Below are 27,178 nucleotides of genomic sequence, written 5' to 3' on the forward strand. Positions count from 1 at the left end.
AAAAAAAGACTAGTATTGAACAATTTGCAATGGTCTTCTGACTACCAACACCCAAATTACCTGGGGCTTTATCAACAGGCTCAACCTTGAGCCTGACCCCAAACTTGAGAAGCAGAGATTATGTGAGGTGGGCTTCCATTTATGTAAACTCTCAAGGTGTCCTTGCACCCCCCAGGTATGACAGTCTGTATTGAACCTGGTCCTTTGTGCCCTTTTGGGGGACAGAATTTGTGCCATTTGGTGATAGAATTAGGAGGAATGTTATTTTTCTCAAGTTGCTGTAGTTATTTTTTTTATTATGTTTTCAATTGTTAGAAGAAAAAATGTGATTTTCCTTGAGCACTCAGGGAATAGTCATTTTAATTAGAGGTGTCTTAATAGTCCCCCATAAGGTGCATAGCTTAACCTCATCTATGCGTGTAGGTTAAGTATCAAGAGAGAAAGTCTTGCACTAAGAAAAGGGCATTCTTATCATTATTAATCTTCCTGGTACTAGGTACTTATGATATATTTAAGAATCTTTCTTTATTAACCATTCCATAGTCCTCTTGGGTCCTGCATCAGGCACTTCTGGCTCTAGGCTCGGGAGGTTGGGATGACTAGTACGTGGATGGAGCTCTGGCACTGGCTTAGGGAGAGCGGTTCTGAAGGCGGAAGCCGAGACATTAAATCCCAAAGCTTAAAAATATTGTGCTCTTAATCTGAATAGAAGAGCAACACGTGTGAGACATGACCGTCTCAGAGTAGAATTGGACGACAGGAGGGAACCTTGGATTTTGACCACGTCACCTCCTCCTGCCTTGTGGAGTCATTAGCACAACTAAGATAGCTGTCGCAAAACTAATATATCTTTCTGCCTCAAGACGTTTCAATGATGATTTAAATAACCATGTGCTAACCTAGCAGACTTTCTGGTATTTTAAGAAAAAAAAAATTCTGGCTGTATCAGAAACATCTTTAAGTTTTGTATCATAGGGATATTGGTCAAGGAGATTTTTTTTCAAAGGTGAGTCCTTAATGCCATTTATGTTTACCTCATCCAGTCCATTTATCGATTAGAAGGAGTGAGAGAGGATTAGAATACAGGTACAGGTTCGCTCATGTGTGTACACACACACACACACACACACACACACACACACACACACACACACACACACACACCGTGCAGTAGCCTCAAAAGGGAAAATACTACAGGGAAGAAATACTTCAAGGTTGTGGAAGGCAGATATTGATGCTGATGACGTCAAACTTCCCTTTCAGCTTCTGTTAGGTTTGAGGGGGTGAAACAAAAATCTGTCCTTGGTTTCATGTGAGCTGGGACCGCGTCAGCTTAGGGGCTGTGAGTTCCGATGAAGGTGTGCAAACCCTGGAATCCAGAGAAGTCTCAAAGATTTTGCTTTTCCCAGCAAAATACATAGTAGTTATGAAAGGGCATTCTGATTAAGATTGATTCCTAACATTGAGATTTCACCAAGTGGTGTAAGGATAAGAATGGATGGAAAGGGGTACTGCACTCAATCTCAGGCTTTATTTCCTTTAAATTTTGCCTTATTCATATTAGCATGTAAGCAGCGCATCAAGCACTACTAGTTAACTATGGTTAGATATCAACCAAAGTCACAATTTTACTTTTATATTAAACTGTGTATTTGATTTTAAAAACTCAATTATTTTCTGAATCTCTGGTAAAATGTGTCTTGTAAATTAGACCATGGGTCTCATACGTGAGACCCTGCTACTCATTTGAAAAACCAAAAATAGAATGATAATCATCATGTTACAGCCAGGCTGGACGCTTCATGTCATTTAGCTGTAATGTTCATGCATGTACCTATGTCTTTCCCTCCTCCTTCTAAGAGAATTCAAGATTGTGTATAAATATAGATGACTATGACACAGTATTTTGAAAACGTAAAAATCTAACTAAATATTTTCATCTGTTAAAACTTGGGAGAGATGAGGATCATGTGTTGAATTTGTTTCTGTGTGTAGTTGCATGTTTGAAATGTTTTTCTACTAAAGGCAAACACATAAGCAGAAAAATTATCTGGACGAGGAAATGTATAAATATATATGCTGGTGTGTGCACGCGTGCACGTGTGCGTGTGTGTGTTTTTGTGTGTGTATCTCACAGGTAGTAGGCAGAGGGTGTATTGTTTTATAGGAATCAGCAAAAAGCTAGATAGTAAATATTTTCAGCTCGGTGGGCCATACTGTGGTCTCTGGTGCATCTGCTTAATTCTGCCATTGTAGCTTGAAACCATGCATAGAGAATACACTAACGACTGGGCGTGGCTGTATTCCAGTAAAACTTTACTGATGGTCCCCAACTTAATGATGGTTTGACTTAGGAGTTTTGACTTTCCATGGTATGAAAGTGATAAGCAGAAACCATACTTTGAACTTTGATCTTTTCCTGGGCTAGTGATATGCTGTATGATACTCTCCTGTAATGCCAGTCAGCCAGGCAGTCACCAGGGCAAACAAATGATGCTCTACAGTGTACTGTGCTGCCAGCGTCTTTTGGATATTGCGTTCTGGTTGGCAGAAAATAGGTTCTTGGTGTACACCACAGGAAAGAAGTCAAGGGCGCACTGAATAAACCAAGCAAGCAAAAGATTTATTAGGGAAGGACGGTACACTCTCAAGATGGCGAGAGCAGGCAGGCTGGAGAAGAGCAGCTGCTCCGAAGAACAATGAGACTTGGGAATTTATTTCACTAAAAATGAAAGTGCTAAATATTCAAGACTTAGGCATGGCCTCATAGGCATTCCTAGGCGGGTTCTCACCTCACTGACCACTCCTTCCAGTCAGAAGGAGGGATTTTTGTCCTTATCTGGCTTGGTTGGAACTGTCATGGCGACACGGGGTGGAGATTTTCCCTGCCTGCAATGCTAATAATATCCATTACAATTAGCTGAAGTTCACCTTGAGGGGCAAGATGGCGTCCTGGATCTACTCTTGGCCACCATATCTAGTTCTGGCCTGCCTGGTAGCTACCCCTTTTTTTTAAGGATGATCTTCTCTCTTTCCTCCTTTGTTTCCCCTCACTGCCTCCTTTCCTTCTCCTCCTCTCTCTCTGCAGCTGTATTCTTTTGTCTACAGTAACATTCTGAGCACATTTAAGGAAGGCGAGGCTAAGCGATGATGTTTGGTAAGTTACATGTAATAAATGCATTTTCAACTTAACAGTATTTTCAACTTACGCTGGGCATACTGGTTTGAGGAGCATCTGTATTTATAAATAGGTGGCAGGCCAGGATTGGCTGTGGTTTGCCAATCCCTGGTTTAGAGAGTAGACCAGGCAGTAGATTGTTAGCATTGTTTTTTCACACTCATCATTTTACTTACGGTGAACGGGAGGCCCAGAGAAGTGAAGTGACTTATCCCAAGACACACAGCAAAGCCAGAGAATCCAGATTTCCATGTGGTCCCTTGGATCCCTCTAACACAGAGTGGAAGCCAAAGTGGAAGTTTTCTCCACAGAGTGGAGGGGATGGAGCAGAGGCTGAAGCCCCCTACCTCTCCATCTCTTCTTCCTGACAACAATTGGGGCTTGTCTGTGTTTTGCCCATGTTTTCTTGTTTATTTGGTTTTCAATGGTGGGAGAATCACCAGGCAGGGAAGCTTTGATTTGCCTTCCACTTAGCTCTGTGGCTTTGAAGCAAGTCACTGCCCCTCTCTGGGCTTCATTGTCTTGAATCTGTACAGTGAGGGGTTTGACTTGATGATCTGTAGTTCCCATTTCATTCTTGAATTTTGATTCCTTACGGTTTAGCATTTTCCCTGTCAATCCACAGACTCACGAGTTAGCTAACATTTGCTCAGGCCTTGGGTGCCGAGAGACCCTGAGTTGGTAGCCCCACCCAGGTATTTGCGGTGATATTTCTGTGCTCGCTGGGGGCACACTCGCTTCCCTCAGAGCATCCCAGAAATCCTGATGACCTCGTTGCTTCTTGGGCCCAGAGTTGATTATCACAATAAAGGCACCCACCTGCTCAGGAAGCCTTTCTGTTTTTGGCTCTGAACTGCTGAGCTGGGCGCTTTACCAGCTCAGTAGTTTTGCTTATTGATTTATCTGTCCCTCTAGAATCTCCACTTCTCTCTGAATTTCTTCCTAGTAAGTAAGCAGCTTTCTGCAGAGCCATATCCTGGTTTTAGCACACCCAAGGCAGAGTAAGATGAAGCCCTCCTGTAGATCATGGTGGGCGAGCCTATTATTATTGCCGCTCATTTGTATATTTTTGCCAAGGGCTCAAATTGTCCTTTCTGCACTCCAGGACTTCCATTTTAGTTAAGTTTTAGTAAAACTTTCTTTCTAGAAAGTGTGGAGTAGGAAACAGAGCATTGATGCTAGAGACCTGGGTTCATATCCCGGTGGCATCACCACTTAGATGTATGACCTTGGGCAAGTCCTGTAACTTCTCTTCTGGCTTCTCAGCTGAACAGTAGAAAATGTAGCTTTATTCTCCACAGTCCACTGTAATGATTCTGAACTCTGGTCTACATTGGAGTCACCTGGGAAGGTTAAAAAAAACATCTTCCAATTTCTAAGTCCCACACACCCCATCCATTGAATCAGAATCCCGGGTGGGGGTGGGGGGGAGGGGTGCACAGCATTGAGCCGAACTACTCTCCAGGTGTTTCTAATGAGCAACCAAGCTCTAGAGCCACAGGTTTTAATAGTCTAAATAATATCCTCAATATGAATGCACCTTGTAAAAGGGCCTTAATGTGTTGTACTGTTATTTTTGTTGTAACTTCTATTTAAAAGAGATACCAACATTCTATACAAATAAAGCCCCAGTGAAATAAAATGAATATGTGAATAAAATGAGGAAGTGTGCAGTTGTGATTTATAATAAGAAATACATATTTGGTCTTTGTTCTGTTTCTGGCCATTTGTTCTGTTTCTTGACATTTCCTGAGCCATGACCAAAGGGTGCATCTTTTGTTACAGTATTTGGTTTCTTGTCCTTTGTTCCTGAAATCGCCTCAGAGCCCTAACTGTGAAATGGTAGATTGTTACTCCTAACAATCCCCTTTCAGCTGAGTAATGTTAATGAGGTGGCTTTTGGAAATCTCCTAAAGCTGGGGTTGGGGGCGGGGAGGGAGGGAGATGATTAGCCAACCCAAAGCTGGTTGCCAGGGGAGCCAACCCTGTGATTAGAGGGCTGGAACTTTTAGTCCCACCCCCTCCCTTCCTGGGCGGGGAGAGAAGCTGGAGACTGAGTTCAATCCCCACTGGCCAATGACTTAATCAGTCATGCTCACGTAATGAAACCCAAGGATGGAGTTCAGAGAGCTTCTGCTTGGTGAGTTCTTGGGGGCCCAGGGAGGGTGGTGTGCTTGGAGGGAGAAGGTGTGAAAGCCCTGGCCCCTTCCCCACACTTTGTTCTAGGTAACTGTTCCACCTGGCTGTTTCTGAGTTATATACCATTATAAAAAAATGGGTAATCTAGTAAATAAAATGTTTCTCTGAGTTCTGTGAGCTGCTCTAGCAAATTAATGAAACCTTAGGAGTGGGTTGTTGGAATCTCCAATCTATAGGTAGTTGGTCCAGAAGTACGGGTGACAACCTGGACTTGTGACTCGTGTCTGAAGTGGGAGAGGCAGTCTTATAGGACTGATGCTGTCTCCAGGTAGATAGTGTCAGAATTGAGTTAAATTGTAAGGCTTCCAGCTGGTTTTAGAGAATTGCTCAGTGTGGGACCCCTACCCTCCCTGTCCGTCATTGAAACTGGACTCAGAATCTTAGGCAACCTATCCTGTAACATATGTCTGTTGGTTTTTTGAGGTTTCCCTTGAGATATAAAACCTTTGTAGATTAAAATTAAGGTCAGGTAACCACCCAACAACCCCATGAGACTGGACTAAATGTGTTGCCAATTTGTTTAATCCTCTGGAAACCCTGAGAGATGAGGTTGGTGGCCCCATTTTTTTAAGTGAAGCAATTAGAGCTTGGGGAGGCAAATCACTTGATGGAATTTCCCATAACTGGGGGGTGAAAGTGATGGGACAAAGCATCAAGAGGCCTTTGCATTAGATCTTAGCTGCTTCCTAACCCTACCGCATAGAGCTTAAAGCTCCATTTCAAATAGCAGATGACAAGCAAGTAACAATAGTGATGGCAGTAATATCACATGATCATCTTATGTGTTGTCACCTCTTCAAGATGATTTCACATCTTTTGTATTTTAGAGACTCCTCGTGTTGAAATCGCAACCTCAGGTCACTGCTCCAAGGCTGTCCTCAGTTTAAAGGTAGGTGGAATTTCAAAGCTTTCATGGGAAATCTCCCAGGGCATGAATGCTATGAGCACATAGGAGGCGAGTTCTCAGGCTGTCCCGTTATTACCCTGCACAGTGCTGAGGAGGAGGCTGGGTCAATGTCTACTCAAGACCCCACCAGGGGAAACATCAATTTACGAAGTGACCTAGAAATTCCATTTCCAGATACCTACCAAGAGAAATGAGGGTCAAATGCTAGGAAAACTCCAATACTAATCCCACTTTGAGGAAAGACATATGCTTGTCCAGTTTGTATTTGAGAGGGTAGCTATAGGAAGCAGTTTACCTGCTCCTTCCTCATGGGATTGGACACGGAGACTGGGACGGAACTGGGTCATCAGTGTGCTCCAGATAAATTGATACCGTTGCCTGAGAAAGTGGGGTGGGCCACCCTGACATGTCACATCACTGCTGTCCTCCCTTGAACTGCAGGGACTCAGACTGGGGTGCTTGATGCTGGTGGGGTGGTCTACACGTTTCCAAAATAATTAGCTTTGGCTGCTCCTTGGGAAGTGTCGACCAGTGGGGTTGTCCCTCAGCTCCAGCCCTGATCCCAACCTGCACTCAATCCATAGCTCTCACACTAACCCTAATCTTAGACTTGGATGAACCCCAATCTTAAATGTGGTAAAAATAGAAAACACTCAGCATGACGGCTGGCATGTTTTCATTGCTACCATTATTATTTCACCTTTAGCAACATCCACTATTTCACCCCAACCCTAATGCTATTAATCCTATCTTCAGATTTAATAAAAGGAAAAAATCACTTCCACTTGTTGAATGCCTAAAGTGTCTCATGTTACATCTCTCATCTATCAATCAATTAATCTATAGATTTGTAGATAATCTATAAATCTCCAAAATAAATTTTTCCATTAGTTTCGTGTCTATCTTTTATCATCTGCCTGCCTAGATCTAATCCAGGGTTTTTAGTATCACCGCTTTTGATATTTTGGGCTGGATAATTTTGGGGGGTTTTCCTGTGCATTGTGAGGTGTCTAGCAGAATCCTGAGCCTGTGTCCACTAGGTTTTGGTATCACCCCCTGCCCAAGTCTTGGCAATCAAATATATCTCCAAACAATGCCAAATGTCCCCTTGAAGGAGGGGGAACAAAGTTGACCTATCATCTACCTGCTTTACTACTTCTTTCAAGAAGTCACAGAGTACACATTATGATTCCATATTACAAATGAGGAGGAAATTGAGGCTGAGATGTTGGGTGACTTATGCAAGTTTACAAAAGTATACACGATGGAGCTGGGTTACAAGACTAGATTTGCCTTATTAAAAATAAAATTCAGGGGTGGCCGGTTAGCTCAGTTGGTTAGAGCGTGGTGCTGATAACACCAAGGTTGCTGGTTCAGTCCCTGCATGGGCTACTGTGAACTGTGCCCTCTTAAAAAAAAATAAATAAATAAAATTCATGTTTTTTCTATGATACTATTTAAAATTGAATGCTTCACATTTTTATCCTCAGTGCCATTCTTCTCCTTTATTCTCAACTTAAAACCATCCTCAAAATTAATTCTGACTCTCAAGCCAAAACATATGTGAATGTATCTACACCCCAAGCCTCTGTTCTAATCCTCTCCTTCAACTCAAGATGTAGCCCTACTTTCAACCCAATTTCTATACAATCCAATTGCTTTCTAAATTCTGTTTTCTATCACCGCAGCCCATGAGGGCGTTTGTTAACTGGAAGAGAGCACTCCACTGCCAGATAACCCAGCAGGAGACATGGATAAGCTCATTTACAGCCAGGGACATGGCTAGCTTGATAGTGTTCTATTCTAAAGAACAATGTAAATAATTCCTCTGCTGATACACTGAGTTAATGTAGCTATAGACCCTGCTCTGCCCTGAACCCCCTGAAATTGGGATATTTGGACTTTTCCATTTATACTTTTCAGTGACAGGCTAGAGCTTATGAATATAACTTCTGAAAAACTGAGCACATGAAAAAAGGGGGTTTTAACCAATCATTTGGCTTCTCAAACCTGACATGTTGGTTCAGCTTTTACACAGTAGTTTTGATTTCTGCCCCAGTACTCTGATGTCCATTAGCTGGCTGACAGCTTCTGGCCTCCATGTCCAGAATTCAAACAGGGAGAGACATTGTTTTAGAGCAATTAACAATGACGCTTGCAAGAGATGGCAACAAGCTGAAAAAAAATTAATTGAAAATTTAACCTTCAAATAAGAATACCTAGACCTTCGGCTTTCATTTGTAAGCAGCTTATGCTGTCTGTGCACAGTCTATTGTATTATTTAAGTATTTTCTACACCATTTCTGACTAAGACAGCGGTGCTATTTTCCAGTCCAGTCTCCTTAATAAATATATGTGTCAGATATCTGTTTCCTCCCCTGAATGCAAAGACTTTTAATTCCTCTTGTCTGCACGTGCTAACTGGTTATGTAACGAGATTAACAGCTCTGTCTATTTTCTTTTGCAGGTTTTATAAGAAAAGCCGGTGGGCTCCCAGGCAAAGTTAAAAAGGTACCTTCTTTAATTTTGCATATTGTTAGCTGTGATCTGTTTCCTAATGTTTGTTTTCTTTCCATCTGTCAGAAGCGATTCGAGAATACATTGTGTTTGCCTTGAGTTGGCTCAATTAATCCTCCGCTGGAAACAGTTCTGTCATTTTGTGTTTGATTAAGGTCCTGATTCAGTGGCTCCTCAACCAGGGGCTGGTCTCTGCCGAAGGCAGCCAGTGCACGCCCAATACAACTTTCTGGGAAATATCCGCTTGACAAAGACAAAGGAGAAAGATGGGGCAGTGCCCTCACGGGAATATTGATTTGGCGCCAGCTCCATCTCTTCCTTAGGTATAAATAGGGTGTCCTGGGCTTGATCCCATTCACCTGTTTGTCCTCAGGGAACTAAAAGAACCAGCTAATGAGTCACACTGGGAAAGTTGCTTTGTAGGGTTTCAGCGTGGGGTGGACCCCTAAAAGTGTGGCTTCCATGTAAATCTAATGATGGCGTGTTCATCTGCCGAGGTTGCCGTAACAAAATGCCACTGACGGGGAGGCTTAAACAACAGAAGTTAATTGTCTTGTGGTTCTGGACGCTGGGAAGTCCAGGGTCAAGGTGTCAGCAGGGTTGGCTTCTTCTGAGGCCTCTCTCCTTGACTTGTAGATGATCATTTTCTCCCTGTGTCTTCACATGGTCTTCCCTCTGTGTCTGGGCCTTGCCTGTGTCAAAATTTCCTCTTTTTAAAAGTACACCAGTTATACTGGATTGGGGCCCACCATAACGATCTCATTGTAACTCAGTGACCTGTTTAAAGACCCTATGTCCAAATACAGTCACATTCTGAGGTATTTGGGGTAGGACTTCAATATATGAATTTTGGAGGAACACAATTCAGCCCATAGCAGATGGTAACCAGAGAAATATAAAATAAAACAGAAATACGATGAAGTTAGGAAGAGAAAGATCTCAGGACAGAAACTATAAAAGCAGCCACTCTGTAGTGCTGCCTCGGTCTCCTTCCCTCATCTGTATCTTGAATTTAGACATTCACAGGACAGCTAGACCAACGGTCTTTCATTCACATGGCTGCATTTCTTATTTTATACTCATTTCACTCAGAAGTTGCCAAACCTCACAGCTAAATTATATATGATAGAAGAGAGTCATCATTTACTGTTGTTTGAAAAGGGGAGGCCTAGTGGTCTCTGGTTAGAGTCTTTTTCTTCTTTCCCAGATATTCCCAGTTCCTCCAGCCAGCTGCCAGGACTGGGCCCTGCTAGAGGACATCTTCCTGTGCATTAGGAATCAAAATATATAACAACTGACCACAGGAGATGTGTGCGTGCGACTGGGCCCATAGTTTCCATTATTCCATATGCCTTTCTGAAATGGTACCCAACCCCCTGGCATCTTTATATAAAGTAACTCACTCTATTATAGCTATAGTATATAAGTAGCTATTTTCTATAAACAGAACAGAGTTGGTGAGTTGTTCTTAAAACAAAGCAGAGCAACATAAACAACCCTGACTGGTACATTTCCCTTTTCCCTGGGAGATATCTGGTCTTCATACAATATCAAAAAGCTTCAACCTTTAAATCATTAAACTTTTTCAGAGAATATGCCACATTGGGATGTCACAAAGTAACTGACTCAGTTGAAATCTCCAACAACGGAAAAAATAGATGGTATTGTGTCCATTGCATGGGGTATGATGCAGTTATTAATATGACGTCTTTGACGGCCATTTAACAAAATGGAGATATTTGATCATAGCATGTTAAGTGAACAAAAAGAAGCAAAATGTTATGCTATATAACATACTACAATGTTTAGCAACAAAAAAGAAAACATATCTAATTATGTGTTGCTAGAAACAATATATTTTTTCAAAATAATAATTAAAATTGAGCACATTCACACAGGGATGTGTTTGGAAAGAGCCCTTTCCTGTGAGGTGGGTGGTAGGTCTTTCATCTGCTCTGTCTGCATTGGGTATCAGAATTTTAAACCTGTATCCCATGAGTTGGGGCTTCATTTAGATTTCTATAATTATCTGAACAGGTTATATAGAACCTGAGGGCGAAGGGCGGGATCGAATTTAGGATTTAACAATGGCGATCAAAAGATGGGTGAGCATGGTTGACCCCAATCGGAAATGAAAACTTTGTAGAAATAGTTAGATGGTTGGCATACCCATAATTCATGTAACCTTTGAATACTACAAAGCAGAGACTTAATAGAAAATTCCAATTTCTTCTTACTAAGCTATGGTACAATGTCTAGCTTGAACTTACTAAGAAAATTATCTGTTTTGCTTAGATTGCTCATTTTTGCCATCTAAATTCTATCTTCCCACACCATCCTGGACACATGCAGATTTGCCCCAGGATAACATTTCCCATTTCCCCTAGATAATAGGCCCATGATTATGAGTTGCAAATATTTCTAGGTTTCTGTTACTGGAAATTGTTAAATGTGTAGATGTGAAGAACAAGATTATTCTAAAGTCATGTTTAAGGGCTTTCTATGACCCACCGCATGCAGCCACATCTCTGTTTGCTCTGTGCAGCTCCCTCTGATGTCTGCCCCCTCAGATGGTTCGAATACCTCTTTGATTGCTGTGGGGTGTAGTGCTGTAGAGGGTTTTGGGGAGCAGCAAATATTTTTAAAAATGGGGATTTACGAATAATAAAAGGAATGTTTCAGCTGCAGGACTATAGATTCTATACTTCTTCCTACATTCCATGAGTCTACCCTCCCACTAGAGTTTGGCTGGTGAGTCACTTCCCACCAACAGCCACAGAGGCTCCACATTGAAAAAGCAGACCTGTTAGGAAATGTATTGAGATGTTAATAGTGATTGCACTCCAGTCTTGGGATTATGGGAAAATTTTCTTTCCTTCTTTTCCAAATGTCTTGTAATGACTTTGATAAGACAAGAAAGCTTTAAAAACAAAACAAAATAAATAAAAACCCCACCACCACCAACGAAAAAAAACCCATAATAATGATGCTTCTTTTTAATATGCATACCAAACCTCTTGACATCTTATGAGCTAATTCTGTTAATTTCAACAGTTTTATTACACATGAAAAATTGAAAAATTGAAATTTACAAAGAGGACTAACAGAAAATTCCCATTAAAATCATTACCATATTCTGGATGCTGGTAGGAATAATTTTCTAATTAAAAAATTTGAAAAGCATTTTGTAAACCAATATAAATAGAAAGCTATCGTGGAGGGTAATGTCCATAATATTAAAACATGGGTCTGATTCAATCCATCCCAACCTTTGTTTAATCACTCACTTATTCATTCAACCTTGTGTGTGGACTAGGTCATGGGATTCGCTGGTGAGCTAAGTACATAGTCCCTGTCCTTAGAGAGCCTGTAGTTTAGATTAATTTCCTATCAGAATAAATATATTCTAGGATTAACAGATACTAAATTAAAAGTGGAGAAAAAGAAAAACAATTCAGTGTATCTCAGAACTATATTTTGCATGCATGAAAAGATAGGGTGAAAATGTGTTCTCTACTGCAGCGCGCGCGTGCGCTCACACACACACACACACACACACACACACACACACACACACACACATTATCATATTGTCATACTGTCTATACCTGGCTCAGAGACCCAAGATTTATACCAATCATACAAGTGGTTAGTCATCTATTTAAAATGCTTGTTCTTGAAAGAGACCGTTGACTCTCCTACATCTTGTTCTGTCCACTGATGGCTACTCATAAGAAATAAGAATGAGCGATGAAGTTGGATGGGGCCCCTTATATCTCAGGGGCCATAACATTTACAGGGAAAATGGTGTGTTGGGGCAGAGACAGGAATATCCCCAGCAGCAGTCCATACAATAAGGCAATTCCTATGTTTGATTGAGTTCATGGTTTAAAGTATCAGAGAACCAAACAGGTGGATTAGGATCTCACCTTGGTTCCTCAGTACTTGTTGCAGACCAGTAATTCCATGTGGTATCACTCAAGAACTTTTATAAAAAGGAAGTCAGTGGTGAGTGGGTGGGAAATAGTGCAGAACAAAGAAAAGAATATCATCACCCTGAAAATGATTTGTTGTGTAAGTTGGGTGTGGAGGGTACATATAGAATGTATGGTAAAATACAGAAAGTGGCACCCTTAAACACTATTTGGAAGCCATTTTTAAAATAACAACACAGACTGATAGGAAAAGATGGAGCTGAGTGAAACAACAACAGGTTGCAAGGAAGTAAACACCAAGCTACAGGAGGTGAACCACTGAATATCCACAGTTAAGACTTCTGTCAGAAAGACTTATGTCTGATCAGAAAGTCAAATCAAAGCTGAGTAAAATAAACTTAAAAGCATGTCCCCTAGACAGGTCCCTCGTTTGCTCTCTCCCTCCTGTCCTTTGTTTTTTTTTTCTTCTTTTTATTTTTCTTTTTTCCCTTCTCTTCCTTTTTTCTTCCTTCCTCCCTCCCCTCCCTTCTTTCCTCCTTCCTTCCTTCCTTCCTTCCTTCCTTCCTTCCTTCCTTCCTTCCTTCCTTCCTTCCTTGACATATTTATTGAGCATCCAATATGTGTCAGAGAAATACAAAGAAAAGATGAGAAAAAAAGAGACAGAAATGGATATCATATATATAAATTTTAGATGTTTCTCAAGATTAAAAGAGAGCAATTAAAAGAAACAATCATCAAGGGTATAATTAGATACAATTTTCTGAAGCTGAAAGGATCTAAATATGGAGATCAAAAATCCCCAGTGTATTATCAGAAGAGATAATGAAGAAAAAAAAGAAAGATTTGAACCTAGAAGAGCATAATAAATGCCAGAAAGTGGAACAACTAATACAGTGTTTTCAGGGAAAAGCGAGTCCAGAATGTCATAACCAGCCACATGGCCATTCGTGGTGTAAGGACAAAAACCAACCAAACACACACAAAAAAACTCCCACAAAACCAAAAAAAACCCCACAAAAACACAAACACCAAACAAAATACTTGTTGAAAAACTTTCAAAATATGTTACCCATAAACTAATGAGGGAAAAAGAACTCTGAGAATTGATTTGAAATTAGTGACTCAAGAATGAGAAAACTATGGTATTAAAAGAGTGGTTGTGAGAAAAAAAAAACAATGTAAAGTAAAAAACTAAATATCCTTCCAACTGGAATGCATATGCCAATATAATTCTCAAAAGAGACAGTTCTCAATTATGCGGTACTAATTTAATATTAATAGAAAATAGTTTTAGAAAGGGGACATGAAAAATATAAATGCACTAAATTGCTCAACTGACAAGGGGTGAGAGTTAACATTAAAACTTGCATATCAGAGAAAAAGTGATTCAAATATGTAAAAGTAAATGAAAGCAAAATTTAAAAAGCAGGGAGTTCCTTCCAAATTACTGGGAAAAAATAAGCAAAAACAAAATGTAGACCAAAAAATAACAACAACAAAAAATAAAGAGGAAATGGTAAAGCAGTATCAAAAGTTGACATAAAACAAGATGGGCAACTCAGAAAATAATAATAATGTTACTGAATTCTTGTGTATCAGTTACTATTTGCCAAGAGATTTGCAGTCAGCACTCTATATGCACTTCATTGCCTTGTTTAATCCTTTTTTACAGATGAGCAAACTGAGGTAGAGACGTTTTAAGTACATATAAAGTATTTAGAGCGGATCTCTTGGCATACAGTCACTGAAACATATAGTAACTGGACATATGGGAATCATATGTTAACTTGACTCCTGACATCTCCCGTGGCTTTGTAGACAGGCAGAGTCCTTGTCTAAACCTGCCTTGGACAGAGAGGATGCTATCTAAAATCTATAACATGAATTTCAGCAGTTTTGTCCCCCTACCAACACAACCCTGTTATGGCTCCACTGTTATGTTGTAGGTTCTGGAGAAGATGGCAGTGGGGAGAAAAGAAGAGGGACAAGTACTTGATAGATAATATTATGGCAACCTGGAGCATCTTCTGTACCTCTCTCATTTTACCTGTGTTCTCAGAATGCTGAACTGACTCTCTAGCCCAGAGGCACGCTTGCCTAACCCAGGCACTGGAACCAGTCAGTAGCCAGGAGTGAAACAAAGCAAAGGGCTGACAATTCACGGCTCCACCTCCCAGGGGAAACCCCACAAACAGGGTCACAGGGGCTGCCAAATGCCAGTTTGGGGCGGTATTGTTTAGGTCATTTTACAAGATTCTGCGTAATTAAAAATATTTCCCAACAATTGAGAAGACCAAATTTCTCATATTGTGTTCAACAGTAAATTCCCACTCAGTGCTACCTAAAGCTAAACGACAAAAGTTGAAAAAATTGGTTGCAAAAACAAAGAAAGCAGGGCCAGCGACATTAGTTTCCAGAAAACTTTATTCCAGGCCAAATAATATTAAAGGAGGCAAGGAGTGTCATTTTACAATTCACAGTATGATAAAATAGTCATGAAAATTTATTTACCAAATAACATAGCATTAAAATGGATGAAGCAAAAAATGTTAGGAATAAAATGGGAAATTTACAGAAATGTATTTGTTTTGGAAGACAGTAACACACCTCTCTTACCGTTGGCAGAAAAGATAGACTGAAAATAAATAAGTACATAGACAAATTTAAATAAAATAATTAATAGGATTATTTATATATTAAAATAAATAGGTTTCTTAAGCTTCCACGGATGATTTATAAAATTTTATCTTATTCTAAGCCACAACAATGAGCATAATAAATTCCTTAAAGCAGATATTTTATAAGATCCACTCTCGAAATTTAATGTCACATAAATACAAATTAAAAATAAAAGTAAAAAACAAATAGTAATGAAAATTAAAATTCCTCTCCAAATAATTTTGGGTTGAAGAATAATAGGGTCCCAGTTATAATACTAATTATTTAGAAATAAAATAAAGGGGAGAATATTATTGTAAAAGCTTGTTACCCTGCCAAATCTTTACTCTAAGGCAAATTCATAATAGTAAGTCAATTCCTTATTAGATAGGAAGCAATAAAGTAAACTAATCAGTCTCTTAAAGATGTTAGACTGAGAACCCAAAACTAATCTAGGGAAACTAGGTAAATGCAAATGATGAAGATAGAACAGAAATAAATTAAAATAGAAAATAATTAGAAAGTAGGCTACAGAGATAAATTATTCCAGGAAATGGTGTTCAACTTTTCAGTCTCTCTCTCTCTCTTTCTCTCCCTCTCCCTCTCTCCCCCTTTCACACACATACATATATATATATATATATATATATATACAGCTTTGAAACTGACCCTTACTGCATAACCACAACTTAAAGTCCAAGTAGTTTCACTGATGAGAATAACAGATAACCATCCACAAACCCAATAGTTCCGAGTTCTCAATGCTTGGGCTTCAATTAGCTTCTTTATTGCTACTTGCTTTCAAAGATGGGCAAATAATAACCCAGAGAGATTCAGAAATAAAAGTGGTGGCAAGAGAAGTGTTTCATTCTGGATTATTTTATTTGCATGAGAAACAGTGGCATAAATAATGGCACAGAGCCCAGCCATTGGAGCAGCAGGAGCAAATGAAACCTGAGCCCAATGGGTGAATGACAGTGGCCAGTATTTCAGGGAACCTGGGTGGTTACCACAGACTCTATTTACCCTGGCTCTTTGAAAGCACAAGGCTTAGTTTTATTTCTTCGAATTTGGGATGAGTAAAACAAACACAAAAACAATCTTTGAAATTCACCAAAGTGAGGACCTGTGCCTAAGAGAAAAGATGCATTGCTCTGGAGAATCAAAGAAAAGATACATTTTTAAAAATTATATTTTCAAGATAAGTTAAAAATACAAGATGTCTAAGGCATGTCCTGGAAACAACCAGCCTTTCTGAAACCGAATCAGGGTGGTACAAGAGAGGGTGATACAAGATTAAGACAAATGCAGAGATGCAGAGAGCCCCTTGGAATAAGAACAGAAGATAAGAGATCTGAAAATGTCGAGGTGGAATTTTAAATTTGCATTGGAGGCCACAAAGAACAGAACTGACATGACACAAACTGGAATAGATGTGAAGGGAAAATATGAGAAAGACACATGGAAATCTTCCATACCTTCTTGCGGATTTGGAACATATTTCTATTTTTTTTGATTATTTAGAATTCTCCTTTTGATTTCCCATTTTCCTCATTCTGCGCTAATATAGTGAGTCTTTTAGAAGCTACTGAGCATACGTAGCCTTCTGCTTCTGGGCAAAGGTATCCTAGTCTCCTGCACGGTTCTTGCTCGAGTCACTCTTAAAACTTGTCGTCTTATCACCCTCTCACCTAGTGCTCCAACCCCTATAATTTTTTTTTTCTGAGCTACATATTCCTCTTTCATCCCCTACAAACCTTACCCTTTAAATATACGTCTTCTAATCTGCTCTGAGCTAAACATGCAACCAACCAATTTTATTAGAAGTGTGAGAACAGCAATTGCCAGTAGGCATTAAATTTTTTTAATGGTGCTGCACGAGGCCATGAAGACTTCTTTTTTGAGTCAGTTAAGAGACATTAATGATCGTTATTTAACTCTTCAGATTTTTGTTTTCCTGGTTCCTCTATTATTACAGTCCTACCCCCTTATCTGTGGTTTTGTTTTCCATGGTTTCAATTACCTGTGGTCAATCACAATCTGAAAATATTAAATGGAAAATTTCAAAAATCAACAATTCATAAGTTTTTAATGGTGCGCCATGTTGAGTAGCATGATGAAATCCCGCTTGGTCCTGTCCAGGACGCGAACATCCCTTTGTCCAGTGTCTCCATGCTGTGTGTGCTTCCTGCCTATTAGTCACTTAGTAGCTATCACGGTTATCAGATTGTCCGGTATCACAGTGCTTGTGTTTGATTAACTCGTGCTTTACTTAATAATGGCCCCAAAGCATAAGAATAGTGATGCAGACAATTCAGATATGCCAAACAGAAGCCATAAAGTGCTTCCTTAAGTGAAAAGGTATGTATGTATAAGAGAACACATAGACTATATAGGGTTTGATACTATCCACAGTTTCAGGTAGCCACTGGGGATCTGGGAACATAGACCCTGTTGATAAGGGGTATCTCTGGTATTCACTCTCACGCTATATATATTAAATGGAAATTTAATTTAGTAGATTGATTTAGTTATTTAGGTGTTTCTCTATGTAAAGCCATCTTAATGAGTATTGATTGCGGCACACATTTGCACAACCGCCTTGGAGGTATCTGTAGAATGCCAATATGCTAAGGTCATTGGGTTTCTTTTGGAATAGTTCACAAAGATGGGGTGACTGTTGTTTTAACCTTGTAACTGTTGTCTCAGTTGTAGGAAAAGCTGGAAGGACTAGAGATGAGGATTAACCTGGGGCATTTCTTTAAGATTCTTAGGAGCTGGGATAACCCCTCCACCCCCAGTCCCAGTTGGTCTCAAATTCAGGGAAGGCCTGGCCCTATACCTTCTTCCAAGTTTCCTTTCCTGGAGCTAAAAGCAGCTTAAGGATACGGTTGGCAAGCACTCTCTCTTCAGTTGTTTCCCTGCCTTGAAATTTAGTTTATCTAATCACAGCGCAAGGAGTAGGATCGCCCCTGCACAGAAAGTGTGGGTAACTGCAGTGGAACCACTGCTTCCAGCCGGGTTGGTTAACTCTGCATGGGGCTCCCCAACTTTATGTTTCCATCGTTTTGCTCTCTCAAATTGCACAAAGCAGGCTGGGAATCTGTTTGTGGAACAATCAGTCAACTTGCTCCCTGACAACCCAAGGACTAGAAGATTCCTCTGTGGGCATATTTTGTGGCTCCCATTCAGATAGGTGAGAGTTCTAAATGTTCAGTAAAATAGCCTGAACTGTTGGATGGCAGGAAGGGCTGAATTTGTTCTGGGGAGCCATGTTTTTAGTTCTTTAGTTAGTTGCTTCCTGGGTGTTATCATTGGGATGATATCATTGGCTTTCTTTGCAAAGTGGACGAGGAGGAAGGGGAGAATGAGAACCAAAATAAGTGCATTACTTTACTCTTGAGAGAAATTTGGATATAAGGATCCACCATGATCAGCACCCTGAGTGAAGGAGATTTTGTTTCCATCCCTTAGTCAAAGACTGAAGAGAGAATAAAGCCAAACAGCTAGACAGACAAATAGAACTAGTTAATTTTTCTCTCTTGGAACTGTGAGGAATGGAAGGTCAACTTAACTTCTCGGCCATGAATCCTGACTCAAGAAATATATATGGAGTTAGGAGTTTAAATTAGGGATTTGGGAAAACTTTGAGTTCAGCTCCCCACCCCGGAGAAATCCAAACCTTTGGACAAATAACTCTCACTCTATGCAAAGTTTGCTCAGTCTGACCCTGAGCAGAGTCAGAATTCCCTGCCCACCTCCTACCTCCTTCCCTCTTCTCCATCCCCTCACCCCCAAATGATTAGTGGTGGTTACGCTGTAGCCTCCTTTTCTTCTAATTCTCTTGTTCACTCCTGGGGGCTGGGACACATTGTAGATCGTGTATGGGTCCTGAGTGCAATTTGGGTTAGGGTAGATTTTTGAAGTGAACTTGCTTGCAAGGCAGGTGAGATCAGGTTAAGAGAGACATAAGAAAAATCAGTCTGGCTTGGGCAAGAAATGGATGGCACACTCAGTCTGTACTTGGAGGAGAGTGAAAGGATGGCCCTCTATAAAGATATAACTGGGGTGTAGGGGTGGGGGGAAGCATTGGGCCTTCGGGCACAGAGGGAAGATCATGAGCACCTGGAAAAGAGATTGGCACAGAGAGGAATGCTGGGATAGGAGCCCTGGCAGGATACAGCCAGCTCCAGGAAACTGCAGGGGAATCTGAGGCATACGTGTCCTAACCTCCCTCTCTGGAGTTTCTTGCAGGGGTGCAGGGGCTCCCACTGGCCACATGCAAAGAGGTGCTAAAAAGCAAGTGAGTCCCTTGATGCAGTCCAAGCAGGTCAGCCCTCCGAGAGAAGGGCAGGAGAGAGGAGGAGAAGGGTGGTCTTGGGGGTACACAACTCAAAAGTGGAGATGTGTGGAAGTCTGTAGAAGTCCTACGCTTTGGCCTAACTGCTGCCTGCGAGCATCATCGCACCTGGCTGTCACAGGGCCCATCAGTATGAGAGGGAAGAGCTGGAACGACTGAGTGGCCTTTGCTGCCTTGCCCATTAAACAGGTGAGAAAAAAACCCCATGCTGCCTCCTGTGGGATAAGACCCTGATTCCCAACAGAAAGCTCTCTCCAAGCACACACCATTCCGTGGACTAACAGCTGGCTCAGACTCAGGAAAGTACAGAAACACATTTTGCAGGACCATTGCTAGCACGTTCCCGTGACTGGATTAAGAAAGTAACAGGAACTCATGAAACCCCATCTGGTTATGGCGCACGTACCAGCAAACGCAGTGATCTCTTCCATCATTTGGTTTTAGTGGAGACTGTTTTCAAATGGAAGCAATCTGTCTTTCTCATGTCTGGGGAGCCTGGTTATTAACTAGGGGGAAACTGTCTCCAACAGTAGGTCAATTAATTACTGCATTTCAAAGCAGCTCCTTGAAAAACAGCAATTAATTTCCCTGCATTTCTGGGTATTTCTTCTCCAAACCTTATCCATTTGAAATCACTGTTACTCTGGGCTGATATGGATACTTGATTATTTCTGAGAGCTTTACGGGTGATCATATTCCGTTTTCTTTTCTTCTTTTCTTTTTTTTGTAATGAATTCAAGGATAGAATTAGACTTTAATTATCACTGGCACCTTTTCACGATTGGAAATAGACTTAAAAAGGCAGAAAATGGGAAGAATTCATAGTGAAAGTAGAGTTGATAAATAGAAAGAAGATCGAAACACATTGTCAAGTCAAAATGCTCTCTGATAAGAAAAGAAAAAATAGACTCCAAACACAATGTGGGTATTTCTGTTTACTTATTCATATTCCTTGCACTTTTCTGGACTTCCATGAGCTTTTTTTCTGGGCGAACATAATCAAAGGGACTATTGTCACCTGTCCCTTAACCTTTTGCCTTGGCTTCAGTTGCATTATCTATGACTGGGTTGGACTCTGCTGGCCTCCTCTCTGGCTTCCCAAGAAGCTACGGAGAACTTGACTGGCTTTTGTCCCAAGGGCAGCGAGCAATGCTTTTTCATTTCCGGATATCGCCTGGCTGTGGGAACTGGCCAAGTCTGGGTTCAGAGACTAAACACAAGGTGGGCATTGCATGTTAACCTCGCCAGACCTTTCTGAGGATGTCTGATTTCAAGCAGTTCTTACAGGTATAGACCAAGGTTCCTCCGCCTCAGCACGTTTAACACTGGGGCTGGATAAGTTTTTTCCTGTGGGAGCGGGGCTGTCTTGTGCACTGTAGACTGTTTAGCAGCACCCCTGGCCTCCACCCACTAGATGCCAGTAGCAACCCCACCCCCCTCAGCTGTGGTAATTAAAAACGTCTTCAGACATAGCTAAATGTCTCCTGGGGGCAAAATCATTCAGAATTGGAATCTACTGATATAAACACAACTATTAATGGTTATACGGATAGATGATTGATAGACTATGGATAAATATACATGGCATATGTATATGTAGCTTAATTACATGAAGGTTGTGGTTTTTGGGGAAAAAACCATGTTGTTCTGCAGACAAAACAGAACCAATAGGATATGTGTGTGAACCAAAGTGTTAGCATCTCTTAAAATGTGTATACATCATTCATACACACACACACACACACACACACACACACACACACACACACACACACATATGTATATATGTATATTTAGGGTGCCAAAAAATTGTATGCAAGTGGACACTTTGGTCAGTGTTGCTCAAGCAGTAGTTCACTGTAATCAGAAGTGTCTGAATCCTGATGGTAACCACTTTGAGCACCTCTTGTAATTGCAAAAGTCAAACAACTTGTATTAGTCTTTTGTTATCGGTATATATTATTACAATTTTAATATAGTTTTCCTTTGTTAAAATGTGTATACATTTTTTGGCACCCTGTGTGTGTGTGTGTGTGTGTGTGTGTATGATACCTATATCTTCTATATATCTATAAGCTATCATCATATATATCATATATATCATATATATAATAGAAGACATATATACACACAATAGGATGTGTATATATATAATAGGAGATATATATATATTGTATTATATATATATGATATATTTTGAGAGAGGAAGGAAGGGGGAGAGAGAGAGAGAGAGGGAGAGAGAGAGAGAGAGAGAGATTTATTATAAGAATTAGCTCACATGATCATGGAGGCTGAGACATTCCACAGTTGATGCCTACAAGCTGGAGAAAGAGGAAAGCCAGTGGTGTAATTCAGTTTGAAGGTCTGAGAACCAGGAGCAACAATGTCTGAGAGCAGGAGAAGGTGGTGTCCCAGTTCCAACAAAGAGCAAATTCCCCCTTCCTCCACCTTGTCGTTCTGTTCAGGCCCTCAGCAAATTGGGTGAGGCACACACTTCTGGGAGGAGGATCTTCACTCAGTCTACTGATTCATATGCTAATCTTTTGGAAACACCCTTACGGCTACACCTGGAAATAATGTTTTACCAGTTCTCTGGGCATCCCTTAGCCCAGTGAACTTGACACATAAAATTAACTATCATACCATGTGATATGTCTTCCAACACATCTGGATTTCAGTCCAGGCTTTGTCAAAAACAAGTTCTGAGATACTTCCTCAGCTCTAGAGCCTAGCAACACTGACACCATAAGGTCTTGGTGAACACAGATAAACGAATGCTTGTAAAGTGCTTGCCGCTGAGTTTGGTAAACAGTAGGTGCTCCAGGAAAGCTATGCCCTCCCCTCATGTGGAAGCAGTTAGTGCCATATAAATAGACTGATAGCTGTACTGGAAATAAGATTCATCCTATCCGTGGACAGATGTTTCTAGCTCCTTTGCTGTGTGTCAGCCGAAAGAGATGACTGTCTTTGTGTCATGCCATGTACTAGTGTGTCATTTCACATAAAATTGCTTTTCTTTAAAAATGAAGTATGTAAGCAACATATAAATGCCTTCTCATTGCAAAACTTCAAGGCCCATGGGTAAACTTTGAGTCTTCCTTGACCTTTTACCCCAAGGCCACGCCCACCCCCAGGGGTAACCAGGCATCAGATTGAGGTGTTTCTTTCTAGACTTTTTCTATATCACTATCATTTTGTGTGTGTCAACATACATGTTTTTATCTTGCTCATAGTGATGTGTTGTTTTTTCACCACATATGAGGTCCGACAATTAAGTTTGAGAACTTGTTGCAACGATGTTGCTAATCTTTTTTGATACCAGAGGGATTATTCATTATGAATTTGTACCAACTGAACAAATAGTTAACCAAGTTTACTATTTGGAAGTGCTGAAAAGGTCGCGTGAAAAAGTTAGATAGGGGCCAGCTGAGTGGCTCAGTTAGTTAAGAGCTCACTCAAGAGTGCAAGCTCTGAGCAACAGGGTTGCTGGTTTGATTCTAGGCCTGAGCTGAGCTGCTGGTGAGCTGCCAACAGGTGGCAGGATGGCTCAGCTAAAAAAAAAAAAAAAAAAAAAAAAAAAAAAAAAGAGTTAATTGACATGAACTTTTCCCCCAAAATTCATGGCTCTTGCATCACGATAATGCACCAGCTCACCAGCACTGTCAGTGAGGGAGTTTTTAGCCAGTAAACAAATAACTGTATTGGAACACTCTCCTTACACTCCTGATCTGGCCCCCAATGACTTTTTTCTTTACCTGAAGATAAAGGATATATTGAAAGGAAGTCATTTTGATGACATTCAGAACATCCAGGTAATACGACGACAGCTCTGATGGTCATTCCAGAAAAAGTTTTAAAATTGCTTTGAAGGATGGACTAGACACTGGCATTGGTGCATAGCTTCCCAAGGGGAGTACTTTGAAGGTGACCATAGTGATATTCAGCAGTGAGGTATGTAGCACTTTCTCTAGGATGAATTCGTGAACTTAATTGTCAGACCTTTGTATACTGTCATTGCACACAGATCTGGCTCATTCGTGTTGATTGCTTTTTGGCATTCCATAGTATGGGGCCTCTGGTGGTTTCATATTTGGGGCTATCACAGACAATGTGCTGTGAACAGACTTACATCTCATTGTGCATTTATCTGCAGTAGATACTAAGAAGTGAAATTCTTGAGACAGAGGAGAGAGTATGCACATTTTAAATTTTAATAAAATTGTCAGGTTGCCCTCCTAAGTGGCCAGACCATTTTATATTACTTGCATTCAGTAGTATCAAATCTAAATTTTTTCCCCCAAGCTGATGAAAACAACAAAAACCAGATAGCTTGTTTTAATTTGCATTCCACCGATTACTGTCAAGATGAATATATTTTCTTATGTTTGTTGGCCTACTTTTTTTTCCTTCTGAGGTTTGTTTCTTCCTTTCTTGTGCCTGCTTCTGTATCGGGTTGTTTATCTTCTTCTTATTGATTTGTATGATTGTTTTTATATATGCTGCATATTAATTCCATGTCAGTTATACACGTTGCCCAAGAAAAGACTTTAAGGTGCTGCACAGTTAGCATTTCAAAGGGCATCAGGTTAAAAAGCTGCTGTCTGAGATAATTAGTGAGCTTCTGCTAGCTGTGATGTGTCCCCCTCTCCTTGTCCCTGCTTTCCCCCTTAGGGATCTGAATGTCCACTGCCAGTTACACTTCTGATTTGTCTTTTGTCAGCTGAAGGTGTCCCCCCTAAACTTCTGAATCTTCTGCATTCTGGGCAGAGGTCATGGCCAATGCCCGCTCAAGATAAATACACAGTGCCCTTTGCAAGTCTTCCCTTCCTCAGGTAACATTCCCAGGTGTGCAATACAAAAACACTGTCCCTGGACTATAGATACAGAGGGTGATAAGAAAATGTACTCACATTTTAAGAAAGGAGAAAACTGTATTAAAATTGTAATAATATATACCGATAACAAAAGATGAATACAAGTCACGTTTGACTTCTGCAATTACAAGAGTCGCTCAAAGTGGTTACCGTCAGTGTCCAGACAATGGCGAACTACTGCTTGAGCATAGATAACATCTCTTAAAATGTATATACATTTTTTTGGCACCCCTGGTATATGTATGTATATATTTACATCCCGTGACTATATATATATATTTAGTTATGGTTGACATTCAGTATTATTTTATATTAGTTTCAGGTGTACATTGTGGTGGTTAGGCATTTGTGTAATTTATGAAATGATCCCGATAAGTCTAGTACCCACCTGGCACTCTACATAGTTTATACAATATTATTGACTATATTCCCTGTCCATGAAATGTTAGTAAATGTTGTGCGCAAACAAGATCCACGGCATAAGCTTGCAAAAACACTTGGCTGAACCAACTTAAACACTTTTTCTCACTGCAGGCCATTATTTTGTCCCAGAGCCTTCTGCTCTGCCACCCTGCATGGTGACCCCTCCAAGAAGGGGCTGAGTTAGCAGCACTTCCCAAATGCATTTGACAAGACAAGACTTTTTTCTTAGTGCCGCTCTTAAGGCCACTCAGAAAATGCTTTAGAGCAGCGGTTCTCAACCTTTCACAGGGGTCGCCTCAGACCATCAGAAAACACATATTTTCGATGGTCTTAGGAACTGAGACACCGCTCCTCTATCCATCTCCAGGCCCACATGCAGATACGCCCACATACGAGTACCCGGTGACCCCTGTGAAAGGGTCGTTCGACCCCCAAAGGGGTCACGACCCACAGGTTGAGAACCACTGCTTTAGGGCATTTTGTTGTGGCGCTTGCAAGGAGGATGCAGCCTGACAGCTGTCACATGTACTTCCTGGAATAGAGTCTTTTGGTGGGGGGGCATTTCTGTGTCTTATTTTCTTTCCACTCTGTCTGTATCTCCCACATGTAGGGCATTGAATATAGTACAGGATCCATGCTAACAGCTAAATGATGGATACTGTCAGGATCAGTGTGTGAAATTGGGGTGGGGCACCCCAGGAGAGTGTTGTTTGCAAGTTGTGGGGCTTTGATGCGCTGTGTGACTCCAGAGAATGTACTCAGCCTGCCTGGGTGGTAGTTGGCTCACTCTGCAGTGGGAATGTAAATAGCTGATTTTCAGGAACTTTGAGGAAAATTGAATGAGATAATGGATGCACCAGCACAGAGCAGGTGCTCAGGTGTGTTCAAACAATAATATATGTTTGCAGTTGGAGATTTGGCACAGTGTTAGTGTCTGGGAAAACCCCAATCTCAAGTGTTCTTTGAGGCCTCAAATCCATTCATTTCTCAGAGACAGACAGATAGCACTTAATATGGAAATACTTTGGGGCCAGGGAATACAGTGGCTCACGTCCTTTCTCATGGCTCTTTCTGTGGGCGTCCCATCAGTGTCCTGATCCTATTGTGCCACTCCGGTCTGGCTTCTTCACCCTGGCAGGAGCAGTGCCTTCCTGCAGCAGCAGCTGATCATGTTTTAACTGATCATGTTTTCAATACTTATAGATCCAGTCCTGTCACATCCCTTTGAGATACTGGCTCCAGCCAGTGGCATCACCTCCTCAGAGCTCTGAGTCCCAGGTCCGTGGGGCCCCTCCCCAGAGCTTCCTAGTTCCAGCCTCTTTGTTTTTCTAGCCCCGGGGGAAGTAGCTACTTCCTGCAATTGGTTGAACTGTGATGCCCTAGGGTTCTCGTGTTTACTGTTTTAGTTACCTTGTTATCAACTTTATTCTTAGTGAGCAATTCTTTATATGAAATACTCTCTGTTCACATAACTGGGTTGCTTCTGCCTTCTGACCCTCACTGACAAAGGAAAAAGTGAAGGATGGAAGTAAAGAAGGAAGGGGTGGAGTAGAAGGAAGGCTGGGAACCATCGGTCTTCTAAATCCACCTTTTGTGTTCTCTGGAACTCTCAGCAGCCAGCGAGGAGTTGGCTGACTTGCTCCCTTCTGATAGACATCTGCATGCTCAGTGAGGGGTGCTTCTCCCCCAAGCACAATAACCCATTTACTATAGATTAGCTGGTTAATCATGACATAGCTCTTGTTTTCTCATGGGATTGGCTGCTCAAATGTGTTTTTCTTTAGGGTGATGGAAAGTCATCAGTAATTCATTAAAGTGCCCTGGTGATGTTGATTGCTGTTATAATGATCATCACATTGGTATATTAGGTTATAGGTATTAACGTTGTCTGTTTTATGGGAAACCCTTAATGAGCCACACACACGTGTGGAAGAAACTAAGCCCGTGAACTTTGTGCTTGAGACCTGCTTGTTTCATGAGCTTGTCTAGTGGCAGACTCAAGAGTGTGTGCTTTCAAATGGGACCGCTGGGCTCTGCCTTCTACTCACTGTGGCGTCCTGGAGGATTCACTTAGCTTTCCTGTTCTCAGTGTCCCCAACTCTGACCTAGGAATAATCATGATCATCA

At 41.0% G+C, this 27,178-nt stretch overlaps 1 long non-coding RNA gene across 5 annotated transcripts in view; it reads left to right on the forward strand.

Annotated features, from left to right (window-relative positions):
* LOC109390260 (uncharacterized) overlaps positions 1–27,178 on the forward strand; it is a 473,964-nt gene that overhangs the window by 250,265 nt on the left and 196,521 nt on the right. For 4 of the 5 annotated variants that reach the window (XR_002125534.1, XR_002125535.1, XR_002125536.1 and 1 more), the window contains exons 4-5: positions 6,205–6,266; positions 8,752–8,795. This is a non-coding gene — a long non-coding RNA (uncharacterized LOC109390260). Of the gene's footprint in view, positions 1–5,225; positions 5,319–6,204; positions 6,267–8,751; positions 8,796–27,178 lie in introns of those variants that run through there. The other variant, XR_002125539.1, reaches the window with a different exon arrangement.

This window comes from Hipposideros armiger, unplaced genomic scaffold, assembly GCF_001890085.2.
Source record: "Hipposideros armiger isolate ML-2016 unplaced genomic scaffold, ASM189008v1 scaffold_9, whole genome shotgun sequence".
NCBI classification, from domain to species: domain Eukaryota; kingdom Metazoa; phylum Chordata; class Mammalia; order Chiroptera; family Hipposideridae; genus Hipposideros; species Hipposideros armiger.